Here is a 22,775-nt window from a genome sequence, read left to right as displayed (position 1 = left end):
GTAATGGCATTTAAAGATTCCCCTGTATTGGCTTAGTTTTTCAAACTGATTGTGTTAAAACCCAGAGTTTGTTAATCCCACCTGTGGGATAGACTTGTTGACTTGAAAAGAGAGACACGAACTGGGAGGAGCTGGTGACGTAGATTTGGAGAGAGAAGAGAGAGGCAGAAGAACTTTTTTTTTTTTGGAAGCAGCACCTCGTGGAGAGAGAGACTAAGAGAATTGCTGGTGGACGCTTTGAATTGCCCTGGACTTTTGAGACCTGCCCCCAGAGCTGCCAAGGACTGAGGAGACATGGCTGTTTTGCTGGTACTTTGTCTGTCTGTTTTGATGTTGTTTTGCCAGATTTGTCCACTGGTGAAAGACTGTCCTGTTGAAGAAGTCCTGGAAGCTGGCTGTTGGCTAAGAAGCCCTGAGACTGTCCTGCAGACAGAGAGTGAATACTGTCCACTGGTGAAGGACGGTGCTGTTGTTGCAGGGGTCTGGAGACTGTCCTGCAGACAGAATGAATACTGTCCACTGGTGAAGGACAGTGCTGTTGTTTCAGGGGTCTGGGAACCTTTCTGTTGGTTCAGAAGCCCTGAAGAAGGATTTTCTTGTTGTATGTTTACAGAAATCCTGGGAGAGGGCTTTGCTGATGTTTTCAGGGGTTCTGGGACTGTTCTACAGACAGAGGATGAATTAATGAAGGGACTGGCAACGTATCTTGTGGCCTTGCTAAGCCTTGTCTCCCCAGGAACTGGGATTGCTGAGAACTTGCCTCATGTCAAGATGAAGAAAAGACTTCCATTTGGGTATTAAGTGCTGAGCTTAAACTTGATGTAACTCTGGGGTAGATTCAATTGTGATCCAAGGGTGGGGAACTTTTGACCTTTTTGTGTTCTATGGTTGAGCAAATGAATGTATTTTACTTATGTTTGGAAACTAATCTCCATTTGAGAAGAGGGGCTTTGTGGTGGAGTTAATGAAGGTACAGCCTAGGGGTGGAGTAGTATTTAGAACAGGGACTTTGTAATTGATTGAATGATTGGAAGGTCCTGGGGTGGGGTAGTCCTTGGAGATTATTTAATTATCCTCACTAATGCTGTATTTTGAATGATGTCATGTTTTGATCTTCTCTGTTCTTGGTTGGTCACTGAATAAAATGGAGAGCACCTATGCTGGTATTCTGAACCTTGGGAAGTTGCCTTTCCTTGGAATTACATTACAGTGTGTGTATATATATATATATATATATATAATTTTAAACATTTGATTTTACAACTTTGAATTCCAGATTCATTCCCTTCCTCCCTTGTCACCCACCCTTACAGGAAAGATAAGCGGTTCAGTATAGGTTGTATATGTGCAGTTAATGAAAAATATTAACACAGTAGATATATTGTAAAAGACTGACTATATTTCCCTCCCTCCTATCCCAACTCCCACTTGTTCTATTCTCTACTTTGATCCTATCCATTTTCAAATGTGGATGCTTCCAACTTCCCTACTCCCCCAGCCTGCCCGCCCTCCGTCATCCCTCCATCCCTCCTCTCATCCCCTCCCCCCCCTACTCTCTTGTAGGTTGAGATACCCTATTTAGTGGGTATTTCATTCCCTTCCTGAGCCAAATTCAATGAGAATAAGGTTAACCAATTCTCTTTTGCCTTCTTTTTCTTCCCCTCCATTGTAACCATTTTCCCTTGCCTCTTCTAAATGAGACATTTTACCCCATTTTCTCTCTCCCCATCCCCTCTCATTATATTCTTCTTTCACCTCTTAATTTCACCTTTTAAGTATCATAGCTTCCTATTAAATTGGTCATGTGCTCTCTATCTATGCATAACTGTAAACATATATACACACATTCACATATGTATTCATATGCCTGTATACCCTCCGATATAGACATATATACATACATATATATATATATATATGTGTATATGTATATATTCCATTCAAATATTTTCATACTGAGAAAAGTTCCATCAGTTACAATTATCATTTTTCCCTGTAGGAATGTACATAGTTCAGCTTTGATAACTGGCTTCTGATTTCTTTTCTCTGTTTACCTTCTCAAGCTTCTCTTGCTTCTTGTCTCTGAATGTCAAATTTTCTATTCAACTGTGATTTTTTTCATCAAGAATGCTTGAAAGTCCTCTATTCCATTGCATGACCATATTTTTCCCTGGAACATAATACTCAGATATCCTGGGTAGATGATTCTTGGTTTCAATCTCAGCTCCTTTGAATTCTGGAATATCATACACCAGGTCCTTCGACACCTCAGTGTAGAACCTGCCAGATCCTGGGTTATCCTGATTGTGTTTCACAATATTCAAACTGTTTCTTCCTGGCTGCTTGTAATATTCTCTCCTTGATCTGGGAATTCTGGAACCTGGCTATAATATTCCTTGGAGTTTTCTTTTTGGGATCTTTTTGAGGAGGTGATCAGTGGATTTTTTCAACCTCTATTTTGCCTTCTGGTTCTAAAACATCAGGGCAATCAATACTCCTTGAGAATTTTTTAAGGACAGTTTCTAGGTTCTTTTTTTGATCATGGCTTTCAGGTAGTCCAATAATTTTTAAATTATTTCTCCTGGATCTATTTTCCAGTTCAGTGGTTTTTCCCATGAGGTATTTCACATTGCCTTCTATTCTTTTATTTGTTTGTATCTGTTTAACAGCATGTTGATTACTCTTAATGGCATTAGCTTCCCTTTTGTCCATTCTAAATCTGAGGGAATGATTCTCCTCAGTACACTTTTGAGATTCTTTTTCCGTCTGGTAAATTCGTCTTTTTAAGGCATTCTTCTCCTCATTGTGTTTTTGAGCCTCTTTTGCCATTTGAGTTAGTCTGTTTTTTAACATATTATTTTCCTCCATCAGGCTGTTGACTCTCATTTCATAATTTTCTTGCATCTTTCTCATTGCTCTTCCAAGTTTTTCCTCCACTTCTCTTATCTGTTTTTTAACTTCCTCTATGGCCTCTAACCATCTCATATTTTCCTTTGAAGCATTTGTTGTAGTAGTTCTGACTTCACTGTTTTCCTCCTCTTCCATGCTTTGATCTTTTTTGTCCTGAAAATAGGAGTCTAATGTTGTATTCTTCTCTTTGTTTTGCTTTCCTTGCCTGGACATCTTGTCCCTGAGTCCCTTGACCCCTGGGTTTTTTTTGCCACATTAGGACTCTGCCACCAATCAGGCGAGATTCTGTCCCAAATGCTGGGGTTTTCTCAGCTGCAGGAAGTATTATTTGGGTGCTCTTTCTAAAGCCTCCACATGCTCTGGCAAGCTGTTCACACACCCCAGGATATCCACCTTAGACTGCAATTCAGATCCACGCAGGTTAAAGCAAGAGTGATTACCTGTCAGACTGGTCACTTGGTTCCCCTACAGTCTGCAGGCCAGGAGCTGAAGCTGCAACATGGAACCGGCTGTGCCAAGGTGTCTCAGTGGTTTCTCACCCTGGGGGCAGAGGCCAATGCACTCCCAACTACTGGTCCCAAAGTCCACACTTCATTGACTTCTCACTTTATCATTCACATCTATGTGTTGATAAATCTGGAAACAGCCACAGCTGCTGGTGATCTGGAGTCCCTCCAGCTGGTTTTTGGTCAGGCCTGCCCTCAGGATAAAACCTCCCGCTCACATGGGCCTGGGCTCGGCTACCAGAGCACTCTGCTTGCAATTCCTGCTGACCTGCTGGGCTGTCCTCACTGGGAGGTTAGCTTCTCTGTGTCATTTTTTTTTTTATTCTGTAGCTCCAGAGTTTGTTCAGAATCCACTGTTACATGAATTGGGGAAGGTGGAAGCTGGGGCTGGGTGGAGATCCTGTTTCTACTCTGCCATCTTGACTCTACTCCTGAAAACAATCTTTACATATAATTGGAAAAAATGCTATTTTTAAAAAGAAAAATGTCTATTATTTCTATAGATTTGACTTAACTTTCTATATATCTGAAAATGAGACCTTTTACCAGAGAAGCTTGTAATTTTTTTCACAGTGATGATTATTATGTATTTCCCTCCAGCCTATTTCCCCCTGTATATCCTACTGTCCCCTTTTTTTCACCATGTCAGTGATCAGTATTTCTTTTTTCACTTTTACCTCCCCATCTGTTTAAGCCAAGCATGAGCAGCTTTCGAGAGGATGGCTGCTGTGAACAGCTTTCAAAATTCTGATTGCATAATATAATCAACATTCTATTTATTCAATAACAAATCAGAGCAAAACATTCATAGAAATTCCAGGCAAAACATTCACAATGTTATAACTTATCACAGAAAATCAAAATGCAGCATTCACAATGACTTGTCACTAAAATGGCCGAATAGTTTTGACTAAAGTGGTCACAATAGTTTTCAACACAGTTCAATCATTTAGTAACTCAATCGTTCAAGTATCCTTAAGGAGGCCTCCTTAAGGGTCACAAAATACAAAAGTCAAGGTACTCCACCCCTGATTAGTACATTAATTTAGTCAATCACAGGGTCAATAATTCAATCAAAAAATACAATCATAATTAAATTACAATTCCATCAGTTACTACTCAACAGAAAAAGCACAATTCACCAGACAGGGCTTCCAGCTGTCTGACCATTGCATACATATATACTTAGTTACTAGAGAGGGAAGCACCAACATTTGGGTTTTCAAAGCCAGGGGGTAGGAGGGTGGGGAACTCAACGGCTGCCCAGAGTCTCATTTGGCCAAATCAAACAACTCTTCCCGAAGTGAGTCCCAAAGTAAAACTTCAAATCTGTATCAGTCACTACTCTGACAATTTCATCAGTCACTGCTCAGATTCATGGAGAGGTCTTATCATCTTGACTCAAGGCAGGCTTTCACCTTCCTTGGATCCCTTCCCATGGTCCCAGCACCTACCTGAATTCACCAAACTGTCACCTGGGTTAAAAGGAAGACAGCTCCCAGCTCCTTATCCAGGTGTCTCTGAAGTCCCTGTTCCCCAATGAAGCTCACAGTGTCTAGTACACTTTAAATCCTTCACGGTTTCTGTTCCAGGAAACTCAAGGCTTAAGAAACCCACAAACATACATGTTTCTTCTGGCAGCTCCTCAGCAGCTCTGGCTGACCCTCAGAAGTCTTCAGCAGAAGTTTCAGCTGGTTACCAGATTCAAAATCACTTCATCCAGGTTCCCAAAATAAAAATCATTCTTTCCAGTCTTGGATTCTCTTCCTCAGCCTCCTGAACCTGCTTCCAAGAAGATCTGAAATTCCAGCTAGAGCTTCTCCTTATATACCTATTAGCTCCTCTCTGTTCTGCCCCTTCCTATTACATCAGCAAGTTCCTGTTATGTCTGCAACAGGGTTTTGGACATTATCTTTCTTAATAGAGGCTTGATCTACTTAATTTCAAACTAGGTGCTAAGTACCTGTTAGCTTTGCCAAATCAAAGGGATCAAATTACATTACAATTGCACCAAACCACCTTCCTTTCTATCACTCCCTCCTTCTTTTATCCAATCCTCCTCCTGCTTTCCCATATAGTAAGAAGGATTTCTTTCCCAAATTAAGTGTGGATATTTTTTCCCTTTTTGGGTCAGTTCTTATGAATTAGAGCAAAGTTCATGTGCTCCTCCTCACCTCCACTGGTCCATTTTCCCCTCTTATTGTAAAATATCTTTCAAGCCTCTTTTTTGTCAGATAGTTTACTCCATTCTACCTCTCCCTTTGCCCTTCACCCAGGGCATTTTTCTTCCTGTCCCCTTAATTTTACTTTTTTAGAGCTAATCATCCCTTTATATTCAACTCATACTTGTGTCCTCTGTCTATTTATATCTTTTCTAACTGTCCTAATAATAAGAAAGTTTTTAGGAGTTAAAAAGTAACATTTTTCCATTGTAGGAACATAAAGACATTAACAGTATTGAATCTCTTATGGTTTCTCTTTCCTGTTTACCTTTTTTAGGTTTCTCTTGAGGCTTTTTTTGCATCAAATTTTCTATTCAACTCTTGTCTTCTCACTAGTAATGTTTGAAAGTCTTCTATTTCATTGAATATTCATTTTCCCTCATAAACAATTACACTTAATTTTGCAGGGTAAGTAATTCCTGGTTGTAATTATAGGTGTTTTGCCTTTTAGAATACAATATTCAAGCCCTCATATCCTTTTATGTTGAAGATACTAAATCCTATGATCTGCTGACTTTGATTTGATGATATTTGATATTTTAGACTGCTTTTAATATTTTCTCCTTATCCCGGGAACAATGGATTTTGGTGATAATGTTCCTGGGATTTTTAATGTTGTGATATATTTCAGGAGGTAATTGGTTGATTTTTTCAAATTTTTTTTTACTCCTCCCCCCCCCCCGCCTGGAATATCAAAGAAGTTTTCCTTGATAATATCTTGGAAAATGATGTCTAGATTCCACTTTTGATCATGGTTTTGGGGGAGTGCAAAGTTGTTTGTTTTTTTTAAATTATCTATCCTGCATTTATTTCCCAGGTTAGTTGTTTTTTGTTGTTTGTTTGTTTTTTTAATGAGATATTTCACTTTGTCTTTCTTGATTTTTTTTTTCATTATTACTTGATGTCTCAGAAAGTCATTAGTTTCCACTTGGTCAATCCTAAATTTTAAGGAATTATTTTCTTCAATAACCTGTACTTCCTTTCCCATTTGCCCAATTCTAATTTTAAGGAGATCTCTTCAGTGAAATTTTATATATCTATTTTTTTCCATTTATCTAAATCTGATTTTTCAAAGTATTCTTCCCTTAAGTGGATTTTTCTGCCCCTTTTACCATTTGGTCAATTTTTTAAAGTGTTATTTTCTTGTGCATCCTTTACCAAGGTGTTGACTTTATTTCATGATTTTCTTCCATCATTCTAATTTATCTTCTTGATTTTTCTTCTGTTTCTCTTACTTGAACTTTAAAATCCTTTCTAAGCTCTTCCTCACCCTGAGATCAATGCCTATTTTTTTTGAGCCTTTGGATAGGGGAGTTTTGCCTTTGTTGTCTTCTTCAGGATTACTGTCTTGATCTTCCCTGTCACCATAGCAAATTTATATAAGCAGGATCTTTTTCTGCTATTTGCTCATTTTCAGTCTACTTCTTGACTTTTAACTACCCTAAAGTGGGGCTCTGCAATTAAGGGTGCACCACCCAAACCCTTCATTTTTTTTGGCCATTGTTTTCTGAGCTAATTTGGGGAATCTATAAGTTTTCAGTTCTCTCAATGTGTTATGATGTAGGGAGAGGTGTCTTTACTATGCTCCTGTCTGCTGCTCTTGTCTGTGAGTGGCCAGAAGCACTCTTTTGTACCTTTAAATTCTGATCAGGGTTACAGCTCCACTGTTGCTGACAGCTCTGGTGTTCTAGTGCTCCTTTCTGACCTAGGGCCTGAGACCCAGATCCAAGTATGGGTAATGCAACAAAATCCTGTCCCTTGTGCTAACAAAGGGATCCTGTAATCTCCTGATAGCTGGTTGTTTGCCTCCCTTACCATCTGTGGTTTGAGAGTTCCAGAAACCAGCATTGACACAAATGATTCAGTTGTTACTAAGACCTACTGCTGGTTAGCTGTGGCAAGACCTGTGTTGTACTGAGTTCCATTCTCAATCCAGTGGAAGAGGAATTTCCTGCCTTCCGTCTAAGCTCTCTGGGCATAGAAAATTGTTTCATTCTACTCTTTCATAAGTTTTACTGTCTAATGCTTGCTTTTAGAGATATAAAATTCTCTTAAATACTGATTTGAATTCTTCAAAATCTTTGGTGTGTTATCCCCAGTGGGGATGGGTGAGGAGGGAAGAAGGGAAAGAAGAATCTGGAAATAAAAGTTTTAAAAAACAAATGTTAAAAAAATGTGTTTTACATGTAACTGGGAAATAAGATGGGGTAGAGAAATCCATCTTGCCCTACTAGAAAGTTGGGGGGGGGGGAATGGGAGAGGACATGAGAGAACAGATTGGGGGAAGGGAAGTTAGAACCACACACTTTTGAAAAGGGTTAGGATCAAAGTAGAGAATAGAACAAGTGGGGGGGGGGGTGGGATAGGATTTAGAGAAATATAGTGAGTCTTTCACAGTATATCCTTTATTGTCATTTTTAATGAAATTGATTTTATTTATGTGATTATATTTTGTTCCATTCATTCTTTAGAATTATATTACTTATTTTCAAATTTTTTAAATCTATTTTAAATCTATGTTTCCATGTCCCTGGATGTAATTTTATTAAATTATGATCTGAAAAGGATGCATTTAATATTTCTGCATTCATAAGTTTTCTCTTTTTTCCACCCTAATACATGGTCAATTTTTGTAAAAGTGTCAAGTATAGCTGAGAAAATGTTGCCATTTAATTTTCTCCAGAGGTCTATAATATCTTTTTTTCTACAAATTTTTTGTCTCTCTAACTTCTTTCCTCTTTATTTCCTTGTTAGATTTATGCACTTCTTAGCAGCAAAATTTGAGATGCCCTACTAGTGTAATTATAATAGATATTCCCTCTTCTGACTCATTTAACTTTTTCTTCAAGAATGTGGATGCTCTGTCATTTGGTGCATTTATATTTAATTTTGAAATTAATTCACTGCCTATGATGTATCTTTTATTTCAAAAATGTAGTTTTCCTGCCTTTCTCTTTTAATTGGGTCTATTTTTATTTTAACTTTGTGTGAGATAATGATTGCTACTCCTACCATTTTTTTTGCCTCAACTGAAGCAAAATAGATTCTACTCCAGTCCCTTATTTTAATTCTGTGTATATCTTTCTCTTTCAAGTGTGTCTATTGTAAAGAAAATATTTTTGACTTCTGTTTTCTAATCTATTCTGCTATCCACTTTTGTGTTATGGATGAATTCATCCAATTCACATTCAGTTATGATTACTGCGTATTCCCATCCATCCTGGTTTTTTTTATGTTTATCTTCTTTCTCTTTTTGTCTTTTCCTCCTCAAATATCTGCTTTGATTCTGAATTCTGCCTCCTTGATCTTCCCTTCTTTTTATCACCCCTACTCCCAAATATTTTTACCTTCCCATTCTGTTTCTAGTTTAGGTAAGATAAATTATTTTAAAAAATTAATTGGGAATCTCTATATGCCTCTCTTTTATCCAAGTCAATGAGGATGAGGTCCAAGCATGTCCACTACCTATCCTTTCATTTCTCCCTCTCCTGTGAAAGTTATTTCTTTTGTGACTCTTTTATATGAATTTTTTTCCCTGATTCTGCCTTGCCCTTCTCCTCCCAGTATACGTCCTTCTTGTTTCTTCATTTTTGGAATAATTTCAACATAATTTACTCATATCTATGCCCTCTTTTATGTGGACACTTTCTAACTGCCTTAATAATGACAAAGTTCTTAGGAGTTCCATTTATCATCTTCCAATATAGGAATGTTAAACGTTTAATAGTATTCTCTTATGAGATTTCTTTCATTTTTACCTTTGTATGATTCTTTAGAACATTATGCTTATATGACAAATTTTCTATTGATCACTGATCTTTTCATCATAAATAATTGAAAGTTCTCTGTTTAATGAAATTTCAATTTTATTTATTTATTTTTCTGAAGGATTTTACTCATTTTCCCTTGATAGATTGTTCTTGGTTGTGATCCTAGCTCCTTTGTCTTCCAAAATCTCTTTTCTCCTTTAACATGAGAAATGCTCAATTTTGTGTGATCTTGACTGTGTCTCTATAATATTTAAATGATTACTTTCTGGCTGCTTGTAATATTTTCTGCTTTACTTAGGAATTGTAGAGTTTGACTATAACATACCTGGAGTTTTCATTTTGGGATCCCCTTTAGGAGGTGATTAGTGGTTTCTTTCTATTTCTATTTTACTTTCTGATTCTAAGATATTGAAGCATTTTGAATGTGTGCCTCTTTTACCATTTAGAGAATTCTTTTTTTTTTGTTTAAGGTGTTATTTTCTTTGTTTTCTTTTCCTAAGATGTAAAACATGTTATCATAATTTTCTTTCACCATTCTCTTTGTTTTTTCCAATTTTCTTCTACCACTTATCCCTTTCTTTTGCTCTCCTGAAAATTATTGGTTTGTGTCCAATTTGAATTTTTTGACTCCTGTACAATTTGAGTATTTTGAGCTTTTAGTGTTTGGAGGTATTTTAATATCACTGTATTCTTCTAAGTTTGTCCATAAATGTTCTCTGTGACCCATAGCAAATTTTTATGATCAGGCTTCTTAGTGTTGTTATTTGCTCACTTTTGTGTCTTTTTGAAAATTTTGAACTTCATGTTAAATTTCAGATCTGTTGATCTTGAGTTGGGGAAGCATTATTTCAAGCTCAGGCTTTTCATACTATTGTTTTCAGAAGAATTTCTGGGAATTTCAAAGTTTTAGTGTTTCCAAGGCGGCGTGATCTGGGAAAAGTTGTGGTCATTACTCTTCTAGTCTGTATTCATCTTTAGGAATGGTCCCTGCCCCACTGCATGTACAACTTTTCATCTGTGCCCTAGGAATGTGACCCAGAGCTGCATGTGGGTAATTGACTTGCCAAAAGTTGTTTGGTCCTGTACCCAGTGACAGGTCAGGGTCCCTTTTAATCTTTTTCTGAACACTTGTCAAATTTCTTTGCCATCTCTGGAGTAAGAGCTGCTTCTTCTGGCAGAGCCACCTTCAAGGCCAATCACTGGTCTTGCTGCCAAATGTGTTTTGAGCCAGTCTCTTCCCAGGTGTCACAGACCAGACCTCCTATGGTGTCATGGGTTGTAAAAAATGTCTTCTCATCTCTAGACAAAGTGAATCAATAATATTAATGGCCAGAGCACACAACAATTGCTCTAAGCATTATTTGGAGCTACCAAAAATGAACCATGTAAAAAACTACCAGTGTTGTTTCATTTAAAAAAAGACATACATCATGTAATGTAAAATAATTTTAATGGAAAACAAATGAGTTTTTATATTATGCCAAGAAACATTTAAATCTAATAAAAAGTCTAAAATCATGAAGCATTATACATAAAGCAGATGGCTATGTGAAACGTTAGAACATTGTTTTGGAAATCTGCATGGACTACCTTTTTCAAGTATCCACTCTATGACTTTCATTTTGCTCAACAGCTGTGATTCTGTATTAGTTCAACTTGATATTAAAAGGTGGAGTAATCAAGAATTACTAGACAGCTCTTTTTAAAGCTTATGATATTTTAAATTAAAAAAAAAAGATACTCTTTTATTATTGCAACAGACTGGCAAATGGATTCTTCATAACCCTAATCTTTTGTTTGGGTAGTTCCAAGTACCCAATTATTTTTTGCTTCATGTGGGATTGAAAGTTACAGTCTCTCTCTCTCTCTCTCTCTCTCTCTCTCTCTCTCTCTCTCTCTCTGTATATATATGTATATATTTTGCAGGAGGTAAAGATACAATTTAACACTGAACAAAGAATGCATCTCATGAATGTTAATTGTTTCCCTCTCCTGAAATGATAGTAAGATCATCTGTACAAAAACAAATACAGTGTAAATTAAAATCATTAGTTAACTAGCCATTCCAGAGAGAGAGAAAGTAAATTGGTCATAGCCCTGAAGGAGACATTAAAAAGCCCCTATTCACTCACCTTTAATTTCTGATGTCAGGCAGGCAAAGGCAAAGTTAGGAAAGTAATTTTTTCTTTGATAGCCCTGGCTAAAGTTGTTGTTGTTTTTTTTTTAGTTCTTTCTTCTTTAGTGGAGTCTCTTAACTTCACTACTTCTATTTTCCCTCAGCTCTGAAAATTAAAACTTTCAAAATAATTAAGTCAATAATTATAACTCTTGGAGGATTTGCATTTCAAAGTTGAATGACAAGTTTTGATTTTGTTAAAAATAACTTTCAATCTATTAGATGAAGAATGTTCTTTTGGAATTAGGGCTCTTTTTCTATGGCTTATTATTCATATCATATATTCGCATACCCATACTGCTTGTTAGTTTTTTTATTTATATCTAAATTTGATATTGCATTGCAAATGATGGTGATTATTCGATGTCTGGCCTAAGTAAAAAACAAAATAAGAGTCTTTATGCTCTCTATGTATTAGTGAGTCTGGCCTCAAGACACCCACAATGTCACAGAAATATGTGAATTTCTCCTACTTATATATTGAGAAAGAAATTTCACAAATTTTGTATTTCCTTCATATATTATTCAATAGGTTTTTGTTGATACCATATGACTTATTTTACTTTACTATAAAACTCATACCAGTTTGCACAACTCCAGTTTCTCAACTATTCACGTTAATAGCAAATTATGACAGGGGAAATAGAAGGAGTAAGAGAGAGAGAGAGAGAGAGAGCATTGAGTGATTTATACCACAATTCAATTAGCAAATATGACTTGGAATTAAGAATGCATCATATGCTTGCATAATTGCTACTTTTACCTACACTGCCTAAAGGCCAAGAAGGTTATACTTATCTGGCCCTCATCATTCTTAAGTATCCTTAAAGTAGGTTAGAAAATCAATTTATGTGATTAGAGAACCAGCCCTGGAGTCAGGAAGACATGAATTCAAATCCTATCTCAGATATTTAACACTTACTAGTTGTGTGACCTTGGGCATATCACATAACCCCAATTGATATGCCTTGCCCCCTGCAAAAAGACCAAAAATAAATAAATGAACTTAACCTTAAAATAGTTTATAAAAAAAAAAGAAAGAAATTCCCTTTGTATCTGCTGTTCTTGCCTTCTTTTAATTCCTTGGAAATAGATGCTCCTTCTAGCATCAGTTCTTCAATCCTAAACTCACCACTAATGCTACTAAACAAGTCTTGATTAACATAACCTCCATTAAGCCTCCTTTACTCTTTGATTAGGTCTTGGAAGAAAGAGTAGCAAACTCCTCCCAAAGCCTTCTCTTTTAGAGGAGAAGAAGGAATGCCCCTCACAGTTGAGGTCATGGAACCAAATTGTGGGTGAATTGTGATCTCATCCTTCTGGATGCAACAGGAAAGAGTATAGGAAGGGAGGCAGAAAGCACAGGAAAAGAAAGACTCCCAGTCTAGCCAGTTTTAAATATTCAGTCTTTCAGGTTATGCATTCAATTGAATGAGACTATACCCACTCATAAGGTAGTTCAAGTAAGGAGACTTCAAGCAAGTGATCTGGCCATGCCCAAAACAAAATCATTAGGGTATCTCCATATTAAGCAATATGGGAATGCTCCAAAAACTCATAAATATCATATCTAGATTTGATTTTGTTTTTGTTGTTTTTCAGTCATTTTTCTGTCATATCTGACATTTTCTGACCCCATTCAGAGTTTTCTTGTCAAAAATACTAGAGTACTTTGCCATTTCTTCTTCTATTAGTTTTGAAGATAAGGAAATGGAGGAAAACAAGTGTTAAAACTTGTCGAGGGTCAGGGAGCTAGTAAATGTCTGAGGGTTCATTTGAATTCAGGAAGATTAACCATCCTGACTCTAGGCCCATCACTCTACCAGTTATGCCACTTAGCTGGCTTAAATATGATAACCTGGAGTTTATATAATGAAGTTTCACCATGAATAATTGGAAGGGAGATTTCACACTTCCAAAGTTTATTATTTCTTAGGGTGTTAAGTGAGTAGCTTGATAGAATTAGCATGTGGGTAAATAGAGATTCCATTGACATTTTCCTGAAAAATGATTCTCCTCTATAGGAGGAGAATCTTAACTAGATTCTCAACTAGATGATATAGGTCGGAGTCAATTAGAAGCATTTGGACATGAAAATGAATTGAATCATTTCTCTTCCCAAAAACAGTTCACAAAGTTATGAATCCATAAGTTGATCATGGAGACTATGAGACTAATTGATGGTTTTTATTCATTTGTATTAGCCATTTGATCACTGTCTTGGGTGACAAGTTCCAAGATGGAAGGTAATTGAATTATATGCAGCATCTAGATGAATACCCTACATACATAGTTGTTAAACAAATAATATCCACCACCATGGTATATCTGTGGGGTAGAGACATTAACATCAGGCACTTATATAGACCTTTGAGGTTTACAAAGATTTTTACATACATTTTATCAAGTTTAATACATTGTTGTTCAATTTATTTGAACAGAATACAGTTGGTCAGGGCAATAGCTGAGCCTACTGATTGGTCAATAAAAAATAATGATCATTGTGGATAGTCATTTAAAAGTAAAAAAATATATATATTTATATAAGGGGTGACAAGGTGGAACAGTGAATAGAGCACCAACCCTGGAGTCATGAAGACCTGAGTTCAAATATGGCCTCAGAGATTTAACACAAAACTATCCATGTGACCTTGGGCAAGGCACTTTACCCCGATTGCCCCTCCAAAAAGCAACACACACACACACACACACACACACACACACACACACACACACACATATACATATATATAAATTGCTGAAGCCATGCTTCCCTCATATGACCCAAAATGTAATATAATCTCATATCAAGAAATAAAAAATAAATTTCTCAATGGAGATTTATCTAAATTTATTGTGTCAAATTTCTGCTTAAAAGTATTCATAGGCCTTTAATAAAACTGAAGACTAGTTTTGTAAAATCAGGAATATGGGAACAATTTGAAATATAAAAATGTAATTTTCTGGATGGGAGGGTTTATACTTTTTAGTTTTGCATCTTCAAAACCTAGCATACCACCTTGAATATTTTATTTCAAAGTCAAGATTTTTTCAGTATAGAAGACTTTCACTGTGAAAATGTTTTATTCAGTGATGCAGATAAGTAACTTGGCTATCACGTATTGTTATAGAAATGTTCCTAGGACATTTAGAAGTCACCCAGGTAGCATGTTTAACATCACTAGTATCCCTAACTAAGATGTTTTTTCTCTGTTCTTCATGTCCCATTGACCCTCTGAGTAAGTTATAACATACATTAAAAGGCTTATTGTATTGTATTAGAAAAGTTAGGTGTTATCAGATGGTAGATTTATACCCAGCAAATCATATACAACTATGTCTCTTTGACATAAAAATCTGATTAATCACACAGAACCAGAACATATGTTAAAATTTTGAGGGTTTTGGTTATTTTGTTCTAACAAAATGAATTTTATATGATGAATCAACCACTAAAAATACATTTTTGAAAATCTACTTATGCAACAAAAATGAAAAGAAATAAAATTGGATTTGGCTTTTCCATGACTCCTGATGTCCACATACTATGCTCAGCAATCATGATTTTCTAAGCCACAAAACTTCAGTGGCCTCATTGTGTCATTCATATATCTACTCACAAAGTATATCTTGTCCAAGGCAGAGTGGGAGAAAAGAAAAGTGCATATCTGACATTCTTCTCTGGGTATCAAGAGAACAAACCCTTTCATTCTCTGACCCACACTTTGATTACAACTCCTCATGGAAGGAGATCAATTCCAAGGTTGTGCTTCTTCATATTCCATGACAGGATGACATTAACAGGGCACGTTACATCCCAGAACCCATAGTTAGTATACATAAGAAGAAATCTACATTATCTTCTGCAAAACTATTTTTATTTCATTTACATTTTGGGGATATTGCTTTTTGACTTTTACTCTTATAAAGCAATTTTTTACCTCTTCTCCATCAGCTAGCTTGCAAATAATATGCCACACTGTGCATCATAAAGGCATACCACAAATATACAAATTGATCCATGAACATACACATGCATATCTATCTATGAATATCTATGTGTGTGCCTATCAGTAGTATTTTATTAAAATATTAAGATTCTGCAGTGATCATCCTCTGAAATCCTCTTTAAAGTTGCAAGACTAGGTCACTCTTTTATAGATGGGAAAATTACCTAATGATTTCCTATCTTGAACATTACAAATCTGTCCAGAGTTCAAGTCAGTACCCATGAATACACTTCCTTATAATGCTTAGAATATAACTGTTTTTTTATTGCAATCATATAAAATATCATTGCAAGTAGTAGAATGTTATATTTTGGTATAAAACCTCTGAAACAATTGCTATTTTCTCCTAAACTGTATGGCTGTTTATCTTCCTTCAAAACTCTGTCTCATGTGCCAATCTCTCTCTCTCTCTCTCTCTCTCTCTCTGTATATATATATATATATATATATATATATATATATATATATATATATGTGTGTGTGTGTGTGTGTGTGTGTGTATAATAGTATGTAATATACTACGAGCTATCTTTGAGTCAATACTTAATCAGTTATAAGTTGCTATTATCATTTTTAGTATTACTATGGTGCTATGATTCATCCCCTATAAATGATATTCCATGCATTGATTATTATTACTCAACATATTTGTGATTTATCTGACCTTGAGGAAAAAAAAAACAGTGCTTCTATTTCTAACTTATATTACCAACATCACATGAGATATAGGCAAAATATGAATCAGATATCATGGTGCTAATAATGTAGATTTTTTAAAATCATTTCCAAAACTGAATATGAATTAAGAGATTGAAGAGAATAAAAGGAAATTAAAAATAAATAATGGGATCATTGTGGGATTATTTTTATGTTTTCTCATTAATTCTTCATAGACATATGCAATAACCTTACATTATATTCTTTATACACTAGAAGTGTATAAGTAAAACACTGGGAATATCAGCATCAAGTCCTTACATAGTGACTGGATGACTGGATGATCTACTTTACTTAATACATATGTGCTACATAATATGTTTTGTGCCACTTCTCTATTAAATTAATTACTGTTAATGTGCTGCAGAATTTTTTATCCACTACACATATCTTTGTTTCCCTTAAGCACACTTACGCTTTTGATTCTTGGCAGTTTTTGGTGTTCCATAAATCACACATTCAACTGATTAGAACGAGTTACAGAGTGTCTTCACATACTCCATAATCTGTCTAAGGTACTTCTCCTAGTTCATCATGAATCTTTCAGAAGCAAACTCTTCACATGGAGAGATTCAATCTGAGACACTTGATATAGAATATAGTCCCTACAATTTCATTCCATCATGCAGATGTAAGTCAATGCACAAAGTGTTTGGAAAGAGAAGTAGACTGAATGACACAGAATCTAAGCAATGTGGTTAAATTTGCATAAAAAATAACAACCAAGATGTTTAAAAGTCATAATTTTTATGACACTTAAAAACAAGCTGAGGTAATGATGATTAAAATATTTTGTACAAAATAGATCTGTTCTGGATATATTTTGAGAGAGAACATAAAAGAGTTGTCAGATTTGAAGATGAATAGCACATTTTTTTTTTTTTTACAAATAGGAAAGTGCTCCATATTTGCTGTTTTTCTGTGATAAAGAAACATTGTTAGTAGTATGTTACCTAGCTGATACTTTAGGGAAGATTAACCAACTTTGTCTACTCATTCAAAGAGAAATTTTAACAATGTATGAGAAAAGCCTAAGTTTTGAAAGAACCTCTTCCTATTAAGAAAAATTTGGCAGAGGAGAAGGAATGTTTGAAAAGTTACCCTTACTATATGATTTTGTAGCTGAAAGTGATGTGGCACTTAAAAAGTTCATACCTACATGCACTTAAAAAAATTGAATTTTTACCCTTTTTAAAAACAATTTTAGTGGCTTTTGATCCCATTTAAAAAGCATGCAACACCTTCACTTAATAAAAATTTAAGTGCCATTTATGTGCCAGTCACTATGTTAAGCTCTGGGATTACAAAGAAAGTTAAAATGCATTCCTTGTCATCAAGGACCTCACAAATGATTCAAAAAGCTACATTCAATGATAAAATATGAATATTATTTACTAATAACTATATAAAGGATAAATTTAAATAAACAATGGAGGGAAAGCACTTGATTTAAGGGGGATCAGGAAAAACTTCCTATGGAAGGTAGGATTTTAACTTGGACATAAAAAATCAAGGAAGCAAATAGGCAGACATGAGGAAGGAATACCTTATAGACATTAAGAAACAGCCAGTAATATCAAGATTTTGGAAATGGGGTGCTTTATTTGAAAAAAAAAAACACCATATTTCACCAAATAATCATTGCAGATTTTATGCCAATTTTTTTTTTGCTAAAAGTGAGGTGCAACCATTATGTGAAGCTTTGAAAAACTGTAGTGGCATTACTTAAAAAATCATTCACTACTAAACTGTCTTTGGTGCAAGATTAGGATGCATGGAATATGAATATACATAAAAATTGAATACTCACAATGTGCCCGTGATGAGAATTCTAAGCTTACTACTTGCAATGTGTGAGAGATAAATACATATCTATATGTCACTGGTAAATATATTGCTGTTCTGTTTACCTCTTAAGTGGCATGATGAACAGAATTATACCATGCAACAACTATGTGATAAAAGTTTATAAAGCAACTTTTGGACTGAACAAAACAGGGTGTGGCAATTATGCAGTGGTGACAACGATATGGTGAAATATGGTAGCAAAGGGGCTAGTGCTACTACATAAAAGACTATTTAGTGAATATAATATGGTGTAAGAAGAAGAGCACGGGTGGAACAGATTATGAAGAGCTGTGAACACTAAATAGAAAAAATTATATTATGTGCTGGAGGTGATAGGGAATCAATGAAATGTATTATGTAGTGAAATATCATGGTAAGACTTACGTTTTAGGAAGATCATTTTGACAATTGAGTGCAAAATGGATTGGCATGGGAAACCTTGTGTCAAGGAATCCAAGCAATAGATTTTTGCAATACTCCAATTGTGATTTAATAAAGTACTGGAAAAGGTTGTTGGCATTATAAGGGGAGAAAAGGGAGCATATGAGAGATACATTGCAAAGAGAAAATTCACAGGCTGTGGCAACATATTTGTTATAAGGAATGAGAGACAGTGAATTGTCAAAGATGATGACTAAGTTTCGAATCTGGGTGACTGGGAATATTGTGGTATCGTCAACAGTAAAAGAGAAGTCCAAAAAAAGGGGGGGGGGTCGGTGTAAGGACAAAGCATTCGGTTTTGGACATAATGAGTTTAACATGTCTACAAGATATACAGGTGGAAACGTAAACTAGATAGTTGGATATGCAATACTGCAGATTAGCAGAGAGATTAGGGCTGAATAATAAGCATATTGTAAAATTACCAGCCTAGGGATAGGAGTTGATGAAATTATCAAAAGAAATAGCATAGAGGGAGAAAGAAAGAGGATCCAGGACAGCTGAGTAGAACACTCATGATTATTCAGTATAATTTACTAAGGATCCAGTCAGTAAATATCAATAAAGGTTACTGAGAAGGAGGAATAAGTCAGAAAGGTAGGAGAGCAAGGAGAGAGTTCTCTTTGTAATTATTTTAGAAGAACAATTAAATGACAATAGAGAAGATAAAATTTATTTTATTTTAAAGCTGAGTTTCAACAAAATTCCATAATAAAATTGAAAGTTAGGTAACATGATTTAGTCATTGTAGCCATGGATGTACTTCTTTCATTTGGCTCTACATATCATTGTGAAGCCTATTTTCCAGCTGTGACAGGCTTTAAACACATATTGAAACAAACTAAACTTAGTTGTTTTCCCTTTAAATTATTGTATCATAGTCTTAAATCAAGCTTTTACAAAATGAGAAATATTCAAATATGTTTCTGGCAGTAAAATACTAACAATAAGGAAAGTAAACCATCTTTTACCTCATTTCTTACCTAACTTCAAATAACTGTATGGGTGTTGCTTCAGACAAACTGAGACCTGCGACATACCTAAGCTTAAAAAGGCCAAGGTCTATCACTGCATCTGGGATCATCTCCAGTCATCCTGATATATGTCTATCCACTGGACTCAGATGACACAGGAGGAGAAAGTGATGTTGATGAGTTTGCACAGCCCTGCCTCACTTAAATTCAATTTATTTGAAATCTAGATATCATGCTCCTGATGTAATTGGTCCTCCTCAAGAGCAAACAATAATCTATGAGGAATAGTAGTTGCCCCACTGGAGACTTAAATGGTCAGTTCCACTTGGACACTGCTCCTTCTTTCCTTCCTTGCTTCCTTGCTTCCTTGCTTCCTTCCTTCCTTCCTTTCTTCCTCTTCCCTACTTATTTATTCTATCATGAAAAAATAACTGTGACAATTAACTCTTTTGTCCAATTTAGTTACATTTAGGACTTCTTGAAACAGAGCTCTGGAAAACCAGGCTTTGATAAAGACCATTGGGATTCAAATGGAGCTACCTGACCAGGCTTTAAACACAGATCACTCCAGCTCTCACTTATTGGCCCATAATAGGACTCAGCCCAAACTTCAACTGATATATTTTTTATTTTAGATGTCCCAGAGAATAACAACAAATACTTATATTATGGCCAGAAACCTTGAAGATTTCCCTTTTTGGTTTGACTTTTTTAAGAAGCCAAATTAGGCCATCTTTTGACTCATTTCTTACTTAGTCCCAAATCACTGAATGGGTGTTGCCTGACACAAACTGAGAACTGGGGAAAACCTTAGCTTAAAAAGGTTAAGGTATTCCACTGAATCTGGGAAACATTCCAATTGCTCTGACCAATGTCTTGTCACTGGATTCAAATGATCATTGAGGAGGGAGTGAGGCAGATAATCTGCATAGCCCTAAAAATCCAATTCACTTACAAGTCAAGACATCACCCTCCTGATATTATTGATCCTCTTTAAGAACAAAGGAGAAACAAAAATAATAGTGAGAGAAAAAATATGTTGTATGTCATTAATCAATTAAATAAAATTGTTTTAGAAATTTTAATGTCTATATTTATTCATGTTTTCTAATATTCATCACATATGAATATAGTAGTATTGAAATATATTTTACTGAAATTGAAATGTATTTTACTATATATAGACATAAGCAGATATGTGTGTATATATAATCCATAGATGTATGTGCATGCATGTTGGTATACATATATGTGTATGTGCACATATTGTATGCATATATAAATGTGGAGGAGTGAGGGATCAAGGATCAAATAAAAAAATAGAGATTATTTTTCTCAGATTTATATAGTCATAATAGATTACTTTTCTACTTTGTCATCAAAGAAAGACTGAAATATAATCACATTCATTTTTGTACTTCGGGACTTGCAAAAATAAGTCAATATTGGGTTCTAAAGGGCACAATTTGAATAGTAAAAATAATTTGAAATAGCATTCAAATGATAAATCAAAGGGGAAAAAATATAATGTTAGTGCAGTTCAAGAGTAGAATCAGGGCTCTTCATGTGTATAAGCAACTTGACAGCAACAACTACTCCATTTTTAAAAGGTGTTTCCATTTTTAATTTATGAAATAAAACAAACATTTCCAAAACTTAGTACAATAAAAAAGATGATTGTACATGAACTGCAACTCTACTATGTACAACTTGCTATTCCTTTTAAATATACAATAGTATATAAATTTCTTTTTCCCTCCCACCCCATCCTATAAATAGCCACCATTAGACACAGTTGGGTATATATGCATAAAATTACTCTCTAAATACTTCTATTTTTTTTCTTTGTCTGAATGTAGATTGTGTCTTTCTTCATATGGCCTTTATCCTTACTTAGGACATTTTATCTTTGTAAAAATGACTTATTTGCTCAAAGTCATTCGTAAAACAACATTACTCTTACTGTATACAATGTTCACTTGGTTCTGCTCATTTTGATATTTATTATTTTGTGCAAGTCTTTCCATATTTTTCTAAGATCACTGAACTCAGAAGTTCTTATAGCTCAGTAATATTCCATCACGGACATATTCCACAACTTCCAATATTGTATATAGTACTACTATCTACCTCCACCTGAAATTGATTTAACTTTTCTTTTTAAATATTTAGATGCTACAGTATTCAGTGCCTTTGGATTCAGTACAGATACTGTTTCATTGTCTAAGGTATCTTTTATCAAAATTTAGTTACCAAGTGGACAGAGAAAAAAAGGAAGAATAAAGGCAGCGTCTAGCCTCAGCTTTCCCTCAAATTCCCCCAAATACATTTAAATATTGAATAAATAAATTCTAAAGCAGTAGAACTCACAAAAAGATGGAATAAAATAGTTCTGCAGCCCAAGACATCATAGAAGGTTAGCCGGAAATATCTGATGCAACTTTCAGAATATCTGAGGATCATAGTAGAGTGTAAGCCATGATAGTAGACACTCACATTAAGTGGGTTGAACAACTAGTCTGAAGTGGATTATAGGGGTCTCTTATAACACTGAGGTAAGACTTGATTGTTTGGCCCACACCTGGATCCCAGTCACAATCTGGGGTGGCAGTCACAGGATGAGGAGGAACACTACCACACTAAAGTTTACAACCACAATGAAGCAGGGACACTCCATACAGTTCCAGGAGAGAAAAGACTGTTTATTGTCACTCACAGACCAGAGCACAGTACAGGAGAGTAGTAAACACCTCTACTAAGATCATCCCACCTTGGAAGAACTAAAAATTTACAGATCCCCAGGAGTATCTCTAAAAACAGCTGGACAAAACATTTAAAGCTTTGGACAGAGTTTCTTCCACCTTGGAAGTAAAGTCCAAATTTAACAAGGAGTTAAATATCAAGTAATAGGCTGGGAAAATCAACAAACAACAGAAAAAATGATTCAACCAACAAACAAAAAAATTTTTTTAAATACATAAAAAGTTACTATGGTGACCAAGGAAGATTAAAACACACTGAGAATTTAACAAAGCCAAAGCTACCACATAGGAGGCCTGCAAGAAAAATATGAATTGCTCTCAAGTAATAGAAGAACTGAAAAAAGGAATTTAAAATTAGGTAAGGGAGATATAGAAAAAAGGGAAGAGAAAAGATAAGTATATAGAACAATTATGAAAAAATAATCAACTACTTGGGGGG

The sequence above is a fragment of the Petaurus breviceps genome, unplaced genomic scaffold, assembly GCF_028583685.1.
Source record: "Petaurus breviceps papuanus isolate PSGF00001 unplaced genomic scaffold, PetGlider_PUasm1.0 40, whole genome shotgun sequence".
NCBI classification, from domain to species: Eukaryota; Metazoa; Chordata; class Mammalia; order Diprotodontia; family Petauridae; genus Petaurus; species Petaurus breviceps.
The sequence above is the reverse complement of the archived record's forward strand: the minus strand, read 5'-3'. Positions refer to the sequence as shown.